Raw genomic sequence first — 12,349 nt, 5'->3', positions numbered from 1 at the left:
TCATTTCAGACTATTTATTTTTTTAAACTATGTAATAAATATTCCACAATATTTTCAAAGATACCCTGATTTCTGTGCTTCCTTCTAAGTTTTCTTTTGTTTCCTGCTGTGTACTTTTTATTTTTTCTCTTTTTCTCTTTGATCCACCCTAGAGAAGATGATAAACACAAATATATGTGTATGTATAAATGTATGTACATATATATGTAGAACCACACTATATATATTTTTATCCATCAGTTCTTTCTCTGGAGGTAGATGACATCCTCCTTCATAGTTGGTTGGTGTATTTATGATACTCAAAATGATGTCATTCAAATTTCTTGAAAAAAAATTATGTTACTATGTAACAGAATGTATCTGGAAATAGAGATAGTTTATTACCTCATTTCCCATTCTGATTCCTTCAGTTTCTTTTCCTTCTCTTATTGCTATTTCTAGTATTTCTAAACAATATTGGATAGTGTAATTTCCCTGTTTATCTCTCTTAATTAAATCTATTTTAGCTTTAACTTTGAAATCATAATTGCTACCAATGCTTTTTTTTTTAACATCAGTTAAAGTACAATAAATTCTACTCCAGCCCTTTATTTTAACTCTGTATATCTCTCACTTAAATTGTGTTTCTTGTAAACAACATATTGGTAGATTCTGATTTTCAATCTGTTTTGCTATCCATTTTTATTTTATGGGTCAGTTCATCTCATTCACATTCAAAATATAATTACTAGTTGTATATTTCACTCCATCCTATTTTCCTCACTATTTATCCTTTTTGCCCTATTTACCATGTCCCTCCTCACTTGTCTATTTTACTTCTAATCACTACCTTGCCCTCCTATTCTTTAATCTACCCACCCTTCTAAGAATCCCTCCCTTATCCTCTCCCCCTACCTTTAATAAGTCCCTTCCTTATCCACTGTCCCATCATCCTCTTGATTTCTTTATAAATTTAGAAGACTTTTATACCCTTCTAGAAATGTATGTTCTTCCAACTTTAACCCAGTTCTGATGAGAATAAGGTTACAAAACTACCAGACCTCCACCCCAACTTGCTTCCTCTGCATCAGTTCTTCCTTCCACTCCTCATTTGTATGAGATAATTGCTCCTTTTTACCTCTCCTTATCCAGTTTTACTTTTTAGGATCAATCAATCATGCACAATTTGGCCCAAGTCTTTCTTTCAAACTACCCAAACTAATGATGACAGTCGTAAGAGTCCTGATTGTTTTTCACTTATAAGAAGTAAATGGTTTGGCCTTATTGAGTCCCTTATAAGTGGTCTTTAGAGTTTACCTTATGTCTCTCCTGCATCTTATATGTCAAATTTTCCATTGAATTCTGATCTTTTTTTTTGGTCACAAATACCTGCAAGTCTTTCAGTTCATTAAATGACTTTTTTTTCATTCAAGATTATACACATCTTTGCTAGGTAAGTTATTTTTGATTGCAACCCCAGCTTTTTTATTTTTCAAAATATAGTGTTTCACAACCTATGGTCTTTTAATGTGGAAGCTGCTAGGTCTTATGCTATCCTGATTGTACTTCTGAAGTATTTAAATTGGTTTTTTTCCCCCTGTTGCTTGTAGTATTTTCTCCTTAACCTGGGAGCTTTGAAATTTGGCTATGATATTCCTTTGAGTTTTCTTCCTGGAATCACCCAGGGGTGATTAGTGGATTTTTTCTATTTCTACTTTACCGTCTCATCTAGAACTTCAGGGCAGTTTTCCTTAATAATTTCTTGTCATAAAAAAATAATTTCTTGTCATATTGTATCAATGCTATTTTTTTATTGTAACTTTCAGGTAGCCCAACAATTCTTATATTGTCTCTTCTTGATCTGTTCTCCCAATCAATTGTTTTTCTAATGAGTCGTTCACATTCTCTTCAATTTTTTTTCATCCATTTGATTTTGTTTATTTCTTGGGGTCTTATAACATCATTAGATGGGGGGAATGTTTTGGAGGGTTGTGTGGGTTGAGACTGAGAGGGTGGGGGAGGACATAGGGGACTTTTGGAGGGGTGAGTGAAGTAGGGGGTGGAAGTATGCGGGAATTAAATAAAGTAACAGGGACAGGGTAAAAAGAGAGGCTAAAAAAGAAAATAGTGAGTAAAAATGAGATGGAAGGAAATTCACAAATAGTAATTACAACCTTGAATGTGAATGGAATGTTTATAGCAGCTCTCTTTGTGGTTGCAAAGAATTGGAAATTGCAGAGATCCTCATCAATTGGGGAATGTCTGAACAAGTTGTGGTACATGGTTGTGACAGAATCCTGCTGTGCTGTAAGAAATGATGAGCTAATGATCTCAGAAAGGCATGGAATGAAGCGAGCAGAACCAAGAGAACATTGTATAGAGTAACAACAATATTGTTTTGAGAATGACTTTGAATGAATGTCATTTGGTCTGTTATAAATATCCAAACTACCTATAAATGATGTATAAAGAAAGACTCTGCATCCAGAGAAACAACTGATAAATAGCAGTATGTATTTAATAATTATATTTGTGTGTATATTTGTGTGCATATGTGTGTGTGTGTGTGTGTGTGTATATATATATATACATATATATATATATATATGTAGGTATGTGTGTATGTATGTATATACGTATGTATATCTACCCATTTGTGTCTAATGGTAGCCATCTCTAAGTTAGGCTGGAAGGGAGAAAAATATTTACATGACAAATTTATTATATATTTAAAAGGAATAGCAAATTGTATGTAATAGGTTTGCAGTTTCATGTGTAATCATCTTTTTTATTATATTATGTTAAGGAAATGTTTGTTTTATTCCATAAATTAAAAAAAATTAAAATAGTTTCTTCAGCTTCCCCTTGCCCAATTCTAGTTTTCAATAAGTTATTTTCTTCCTTAGGTTTTTGGATCTATTTTTCCAATTGGTTGACTTTCTGTTCATAATTTTCTTGATTTTCTTGGATTGCTCTTATTTTTTTCCCTAATTTTTCTTCCATCTCTCTTATGTGATTTTTGAAGTCCTTTTCAAGTATTTCCAAGAACTCTTTTGGGGCTTGTGACCATTTGACATTTGTCTTCAAAGCAGGAGTGGCTTTTTTGGCTTCACTATCTTCCTCAGAATATGAACCCGTATCTTTTCTATCATCATAACAGCTATCTATGGTTGGATTTTTTTTTCTCCTTTGCTTACTCATTTTTATGTGTATTAGGTTTCATTTTATTTTTAGCAGCTGTAGTTAAGTTCTAGTCCTGAGGTGTGGGGAATGGTTCCCCAGGTCTTAGGTCCTTCTTACTGTTATATTGTGAGCTCTGCCTGTCCTGTCCTCAAGCACTCCTCTCCACCCCTAAGCCAGGGTTAGGGCCCCCAGTCACATCATCAGCACAAATGCTCTTGCTCCACGCAGTTCCTCTCATTGCTGTGGCTGTGAAATTCAGCTCACTTCTCTGCCCTGGAATTGAAACTGAAACCACGAACTTTGCTTTCCTGTGAGTGCCCACAGCCAGCAGGATCCCACCCCTCCACACTCACAGGGTGGGGGTGTGCTCACTGCTCCTTACCCAGAGCTGCAGCCCAAATGGGTCTGGTGAGCACAACTAGGCCTGGCATCCTGCCACTGTGAAAGGTTCTTCATCTTCTCCTGCTCAACTGTCTGGCCCCCATACTGTGTGTGAGGTGAATGTTTCTGCTGCTGAGGCTACCTCCTCCAGCCTAGCTGTCCCATGGGCTTGTTGTTTGTTGATTGAGGAGTCTGCTTGGAGGTTTTTGCATTTCAATTGGGCCAGGCCTCTTCCACTAGGGGTTGGGTCTTTCCTGAGGACTTCTCAAGTTGTCTTAGGAGGACAACTGCTTTGCACAGACTTTTGTTTATTTCTGCTGCTCTACTTTCAGTTTGAGGCAATGTTCTGACTTGTTTTTTGGGGAAATTTGAAGAGCCTGGAATTTCTGTCTGCCATCTTCCCAGAATCCTCTCTAGCATCATAGATCTAGAGCTAGAAAAGACCTTAGAGACCTTTTGGTCTCTATAGGTCTATAGGTAAGGAGATTATGGTGGTCTACTATGATTGTCTCCAAACCGGCCTCTCTGCTTCCACAGTCTCTTCCTCCAATCCATTCTATATTCAACTTCCAAAATAATCTTACTAAAACATAGGCCCAATGTTATTCAAGAATCTTCAGAGGTTTCCTGTTACCTTTAGGATGAAATACAAACGCCCCAAGCCAAGGGCGTGGAATTTCAAGTCCTTTCACGATCTGGGTCTAGGCTACAATTTCAGGCTTATTTCACATCAAGTTCTTTACATTCTCTACATTTTAGGCAAATGGGCCTACTTGCTCTTCCTTGTGATATTTGCACAGACCTATAATTTACTTATTTTTCTCTGCCTTTTAGAATTCTTAGGTACTATTCAGGTATGACTTTCTCATAAAAGTTTTTAAAAATTCTTCTGGTTGTAAGTACTCTCTCTCTCTCACTCTCTCTCTCTCTCTCTCTCTCTCACTCTCTCTCTCTCTCTCTCTCTCTCTCTCAACCCCTCCTTCCCTCCCCCACCTGTCTCTCATTACAGAGCATTTACTTAGCCATTTATATTGAAACTCAAAAACAAAAGCTCCTTGAATACAACTACTTTTTCATTTTTTTTTCTTTGTATACCCAACACATATAGAAAGGCAACATGGCACAATGTATAGAAAGCAGCGCTAAAAGTTGGGAACAAATGAATGAAAGAAAGAAGCAGCATTTATTAAGTACTTTTTATGTGCCTGGCACTGTACTGAGCACTGAGAATACAAATACAAGTAAGCCTGCCCTCAACGAGTTTACATTCTAATGGGGAAGGCAACACCTAGAAAGGAGTTAGAGAGTCGTGTTTTAGATGGAGGGGTCTGAGAGAATAGTGACTGGAGTCATATGGAAATTTATTCATATGTCTTTACCAGGAACTGGAGTAATATTGTTTTAATTATTATTCTAAGAGCTACAGTTGGAAGGGGATTGCTGAGGGTGGGAATGGGAGGGAGAGGGAGTAGAGGCATGAGCATGGAAATGGCTGGGAAGGGACTGGAATGTGCTGACCCTTAGACTAGGGGAATGCCTATCAATCAGAACTTTGGATCAAAGTGGAACTTTCAGTTTAGGATGGAGGGAGAGGCTAGAATGCAAACAGCTGGAATGGAGACGGCTAGGAATTGAGCAAACTGGGCAAGACCAGGTGAGGGGATGACCTGGAGTCAAGTCCTGCCTGTGGTCTGTCTCGGCCATGTGTCATTGTTCACTTAAACTCGAAGTTCCTCTAGCAACTGTCTAAGACTATAAATATCAGAATGGTGCTGACCTGCAGAGTGTTTCTTTCTGAGAAGTTCCCCATATTCATGAAATCACCTTCTGATCCAAACAAACAGACAAATAAACCCAAGGCCTAATACGTTGCCTCACACATACATGTTGTCCTTAATAAATACTTGTTGAATTGATGATGGGAGAACTAGATAGGGATAGAAGTCCATAGAAAAACAAGGGTCTTGGACAACAGGCAGCAGCATGACACAGAGGAGCAAACAATACATTTAGAGAGGATTTGGGTTCAAATCCCAGCTTTTCTACTGTGACCCTGTACCCCAGTTCCTCATTTCTAAAGTGGGGAGAGGGGAAGTAGACCCCATAACATCTGACATGAGGGGTGGGGGTGAAATAGCTTTTTAAGCTCTGCATCTCTGATTGGTGAGCTATGAAATATCCAAGGAAGGAATTAACAGCTGTGTGATTTCATAGGATCAGACACCTCAAGAAGGGATCACAGAGGCCGCCTAGTCCAATCGCCAACTCTTGCTTTTTTAACAGATAAGACAACAAATTCAGGGAGATTGTCAGTCAATTATTAAGCACCTACAGTGTAACAAGCACTGGAGATGTAAGGAAAATGAATATCATATATACATATATATGTACATACACACATATATGTATATGTGTATACGTGTGTGTGTGCACATGTATATAGATATACGGAGAGAGAGAATACATCCTTGTTCTCAGTTGAGTTTACAATCTTACAATATGCAAATAACTACATACAATAAGACATATACAGTATAAATTGGAGACAATCAACAGAAGGAAGGCACTAGTATTAAGGAGAATCAGGAAAGATTTTCTGTAGAAGGTGGGAAGGTCAAAAATGGTACCTAGCTTGTGGGCCCAGGTGACTGAAAAGATGGTGGTGTCCTTCAAAGAAATAGGAAAATTAGGAAGAAGGGAGGGCTTAGGGGCAAAGATAATAAGCTCAATTTTGAGCATGTTGAGTTTTAGATGTCTATGGGACATCTAGTTTAGGATATCCAATAGACAGCAGGAGATGTGAGACTAGAGGTAGGGAGAGAGGTTAGGACTGGATAAGTGGATCTAGGAATCAACATAGAGTTGATAAGTGAATCCATGAGAGCTAATGAGATCACCATGTAAAATAGTATAGAGGGAAAACAGAAGGGAAGAGGGCCCAGGGCAGACCCCTGGAGGATATCCACTGTTACCAGGTATGACCTGGATAAAGATCCAGTAAGAGTTTGAGAAGGAGTGGTAAGGTAGATAGAAGAAGAACCAGGAGAGAGTTATGTCTCCCCACTCCCTCCAAAAAAAAAAAAAAGAGAAAAGAGAGTAACAAGGAAAAGAGAGTGATTGATAACATCAGAGCCTATAAAGAGGTCAAGAAGGATGAGGATGAAGAAAAAGACATTAGATTTGATAATTAAGATATCATTGGTGACTTTGGAGAGAGAAACTTCAGTTGAAAAATAAGTTTTAAAGCCAGAATGCAGAGAATTAAGGAAAGAGTGAGAGGATAAGTGGGGGCACTTATTTTAGATGGCTTTTTTAAAGAATTTGGCCACAAAAAGTGGAGAGATATGGAATGGTAACTAGCCAGGGTGAGGGTTTTTTTTTTGAGGATGGTGGGGACATATGTGAGTTTGTAAGCAGGAGGGAAATAACCAGTAGAGAGGGAGAAATTGAAGATTAGAAATAGAGTAGGGATGATAGTGGAGACAATCTGCTGAAAAAGGTAGGATGGAATGGGGTCACTTGTGCATGTAAAGAGGGTAGCTGTGGCAATAAGAGGAACCATTCATGTGAGACAGGGTTGAAGGAGGAGATAGCGATAGAAGGAATCCCAGTGATGTGAGATGAGAAAGGGATAAGAGAGAGGTCTTTGCAAATGGATTCACTTTTATTATTGAAAAATGAAGCAAGATTCCCAGCTGAGAGGAAGAGGGAAAGGGGAGTCATGGGAGGTCTAAGGAAAGATGAAAGGCCACTGTGGTGAGAGGATAGCGAATAGATTAGGGAGGTTTAAAAAGATTTCTTTGCTGCAGTGAGTAATGAGTTGAGATTGTGTAACATAAATGGATAATAATTAAACGACTTGCCCAAAATCATACAGGCATTCAGCAGAAAAGCTAAGACCTGAATGCAGGCCCTCTGACTCTAGAACCTGTATTCTTTCAAAAATCCCATGCTGTATCAGTGTTGAGATTAGGGCTGGATCAGAAGGCAGATGGGCATTTGATGGGTGGCAAGGTATAGTAGAAAGATCAATAGATTTAAAATCAGAGGACCTGGCTTCAAATCTCTTAAATCTTTACTACCTATGTGACCTTGGGCAAGTCAGTTAATCTCTCTGTTCCTCAGTTTCCTCATCTGTAAAGATAAGATAGTTAGACTAGATAACCTTTAAGATACAGGCCAGTTCTAAATTAAAACTTTTTGCACTTTTCATTAGACAATAACAGTGTCTCTGCATAATGGTCTGGCATCATGGTTATGACCCTAGGTTGCTATTTGGATCTGGAGTTCATCACTGCTTCCATGGGTCCACTCAACTTTCACTGTAACAGCTCTAGGAATGATAAGCACAATTTCCTGTGGATAAGGAGGGGGCTTGAAATGATTATCCAACTCAGTTCAGAGAGTCATTGCCTCTGAAACGGCTTCTTTGAGATATACACCTATGCAATTGGAGTACCTGGAGTTACCACATCAACTACTTCTAATAATAGTAGTCTTAAAAACCCCATGAGTACTAGGTAAGGGAGCAAGGAGAACAGAGGAGCCATAGCAAAGCTTCTGTACAGCCAGCACCCACAGAGCATCCAAGAGAGGTGTGACCCTGTTTACCAAGGAGAGTGGCTGCTCCAGCCCTGGCTCCCTACGCCCTGTCTGGCCCATGAAATTTGATCTAAATCACAGGAGGCAAAAACATATTACTCTGACCACAACTCACATTCCGTAGGAGGAGACAGGATTAGGACATTTCTATTCTTGTCCAGTGCTGCTAAATTTAAGGTCTATTGCTACTGTCTCCCTTCCAAAAGCTAATAAAGATGAATGGCATTTTTTTAAGAGTGAAATGCTCATAAATAAAACCAACTTGAATGGGGAGACAGCCATGAGGGAAAGAGAGGATAGATGACAAAGAAATAGAGAGAAATTGTGTGGGTACTCAGTGCCCAGTCTGTTTTTTTTCTGACTGTAGTAAACATCTCACTTTGTCATCTTCAAGTAGAATCAACTCCTGCTCACCTCTGCCACCTGTCACAGGTCATTTCCTTGTACCCCATTTGTTCAAGGTACTGTCACTGGGATGCCAGAGAATGTACCCAAAAGACCACCTCGAACAAGCCTCTCTATATTACTAATGATGTTGAGAATGATAATAATAGGAATAAAGGCTAGAATGGTGATTTTTATCAGTATAGGTAATTCTTAGAAGAGGAAACTCCCTTAACCAAGGCAGGTCAGCAACTTTTTGGAAACATTTCACCTTAGAAAGCTGCACAGGGCACAGGGAGGTGAGATGATTCACCCAGAGGTGCATAGAGAGAATGTGGCAGAGGCAGCACTTTGAACCCATACTTCCTGACTCTGAAACCAGCTCTTTATTTACTATGTCATGCTACCTCTCAATAATAATAATAATAATAATAATAATAATAATAATAATAATAATAATAATATTTATATAGTGTTTTGAGGTTTTCAAATTGCTATATATACAAATATATGTCTGTGTGTATGTATATGTCATAAATATACCTCATTATTATAGTATTATATTGTATATACATTGTACATACAATATATATAGTACACACACATATATACATATACTTATTTTTATGTGTATTATATATACACATATGTGTATATTATATATATAGTGTTGATTTCTATATACACGTGGTTATGCATACACATGTATGTATATGTGCATGTGTATGTACACACACATGTGTGTACATGTTTGTGTTCCAGTTCAACAACAAGGCTGTAAGGTAGATTCTATTATTATCATCTCATTTTATAAAGGAAGAAACAAGCTAAGAGACATTAAGTGACTTGTCCAGGGACACTTGGCCAATGGGTCAGTATTTAAACTCAGCTCTTCCTGACCCCAAATCCATCATTATATTCAATACACCACCCACCAAACTGCCTCTTAGCAGATATTAGAAGGAAAGCCATTCTGAAGCACACCTGACAAAACCTTCCCTTTTCCACTTATACCTGCCTCAGCCTTCAGTAAAATTTAGTTAAAAAAAAAAACCTCCCTCACCTTCACTCTATACCCTTCAATTAATATAAAAGAAACATAAAGATTTTTGTCCATTCAATAACTATCTATTAATTATCTGCTGTTTGCAACAGGCTAAGCCCTGCGGAAAATATAGAGGTAATAATGAGACAGTATTGTATAGGGAATCTTCAATGGTTGAGAGCCAAGATGCCTTAGTTCAAATCCTGGCTTATTCACTGCTTATGTGATGTTGGGTCAGTCATTATCTTCTCTAAACCTGCTTGTCTTCATCTGTAAAATGAAGGAGCTGGACTAGAAAACCACTGAGTTCCCTTCTAGCTCTAATCTATGATCATATAATTATTATCTAATCCCTGACCTCATGGTTTCTTTTTATCAGCTGGTTTTGTGGACTGTGAATTAACTGAGACTCAAGGATCTTCTTCTGCCCAGATTGGGTGTAGACTGGCTACTAGTCAATTAAAACCCTTCTCCCCACCACATGAACCCAGACTCAGAGCTCTGACCCAAAGAAATAGCACTCAGTCATCTAACCAGGTACTGTCTAAATAGGGGCATGGAGGGAGTGGGATAGATTCCCTTTTTCTCTTCTCTGATCTCCACGTTGAGATATGCCTTATCCTTTCACAGAAAATGAAAGCTGGTGGAGGCAAGTGCACAAGTCCACTGGTAGCCAACAACCCTCTGGGTACCTCACCTTCATCTCTATCCAAGGCTGATCAAAGAGGACGAAAATCCCATCTTCTGCTAGATATTGAGTCTATTGCATACCAAAAAATCTGTTAAGGTACTCCTGGGAAATTTTAATCATAGCACACCTGTAAATCTGAAACCCATAAAATAACTGTATGATTTTGGTCTAGAAAAAGTGAAATTTGAATTAATAATGGGTACCATGAAAACCACATTGACTGTTCAGCAATTCCTAAATCAGTAGTTAATCTACTGTCAAGGATATATAAATTATCAGAATATAAGTGAACATACACATCTTTAAATACATAATGAAGAGAATACTGTTAACTATAATCCTTCAGATATAATATATGCAATTATTCCTATAAATGAGATTATAATGGATTTTCTCTCCTAGTGCCACTTAGTTATACCTGGACATGTAGTCATGTGGGCTTCCCAGAACTTGGCAGAGGAGAAGAAATATGAGGAGAGAAGAGGAAACATGAGGAGAGGAGAGGGAAAAAAAGAGGAGAGAATAAGAGAGCAGAGGAGAGGAGACAGGGAACATAAGGAGATGGGAGTTACACCTCCAATCCTCTGATCAATCCCAAAGAAAGGAGGGAAAAGAACACCTGAGGAATCAACTTATTGGTGTTGTTCCCAATATACCCCACCCAAGGGCAAGTAAAGGAAAGAAGTCAAATTGTTTCCCCTGTTCCCTTCCCTCTCCCCTTTTCCTTCCCTTCCCTTCCCTTTTTTCCCCTTCCTCTCTCTTCTCCTTTTCCCTCCTTTCCCTTCCCTTCCCTTCTCGTGTAAGTTGAGAAAGGTTGGAGCAGAACCTAGAAGCAACCTTATTTTTAGTTTCCAGCTAGAAGATTAAAGAAATAAATTAAGAGAAGCCTTTGCTCCTTAGCTCAACTCTAGGGAAAAGAAAAAGGCTAGAGCAGGAAAGACACAAGGTTCCTGATATCCTTGTGTTAGAGAAAGGGAAGATAGGAGCAGGACCCATATATGACTGTTCACTCTGACAGCTAAAAGGAAGAAAGAGAGAAAAAGAGGGGTCAAGAGCCAACCTCCACAAGCTCTATTTACTACTTGTGGTCAAATAGGTCACATGCTTTCAGTCACCTGCACTCCTACCCCAGTAGATCCAAAGCCTTCCTTCAATTCAGCCTTCAAGAGTACCTTCAGTACCTGAAATCTATACCAATGGAAGGAACCAGTTTGGAAAAAAGACCTTAAAGCTGCCTCCTTGCTACAATCTACTTGACTCCTAAGATATATATATCTCTGAATCAAAATGCTGCTACTACATTTGGCGATGGACAATCTATGCCTAAATTCTGCATCTCTCTTGGGGAGCATTGCTACACATTTTAGCGAGATATAGGAGTAGTTTCTTCTACCTACCCCTCTTTTAGTCAGCTAGACAGTTCCAGGTGCCAATTGTAACAAGAGCAAGGAGGATGGATCTCAGAACACATAACACACATTTAGAAGCAACTTCGTTTGAGCATATGGATTTCAGAGCTCTCCTGCCACCATCATGCATCTTCATTTCTCTTCCCTGATGATCTGTGGGCCCTTTTTCTCTGTGCAAAATAGCAAGGGCAAAGGGCTTGAAAATAGTATCATCAGCTGGGATCTTGAAAAGGTCCTGGAAAGTGACCCAAATATTATTGCACAGGAGGAAGTAGGTAGTAAAGAATTCAAGCTACTTGACTGGCACTGTCAGCTGAGAATTTAGCTGACCTTGCAGGAAAAAAGGAACAAGAGAACACAGAACAAGCATCTAACCCCACGTACATACAGACCCTTGCCCACACACCAGCTCTGGGTCTGGCCCTGAAACATGAGAGCGTTTCTTGCATGTTGAAATTGCATCAGCAAAAGTGTGCTTTTGTATTTGTGGAAAAGAAAAACATACGCATGCATATACATAATATTTATGTTATTATAATGTATGTATGTATCTATTATAAAATATAATATAGACATATATATTATACTGTGATAAAATCCAAATATAATAATCCGTATATGTGCATGTATGCATACACACGCACACACACACATATACAATGCAGTTATAAAAAC

This window comes from Phascolarctos cinereus, unplaced genomic scaffold, assembly GCF_003287225.1.
Source record: "Phascolarctos cinereus isolate Bilbo 61053 unplaced genomic scaffold, phaCin_HiC Scaffold_3;HRSCAF=262, whole genome shotgun sequence".
Taxonomy (NCBI): domain Eukaryota; kingdom Metazoa; phylum Chordata; class Mammalia; order Diprotodontia; family Phascolarctidae; genus Phascolarctos; species Phascolarctos cinereus.
This window is presented reverse-complemented; position numbering follows the sequence as displayed.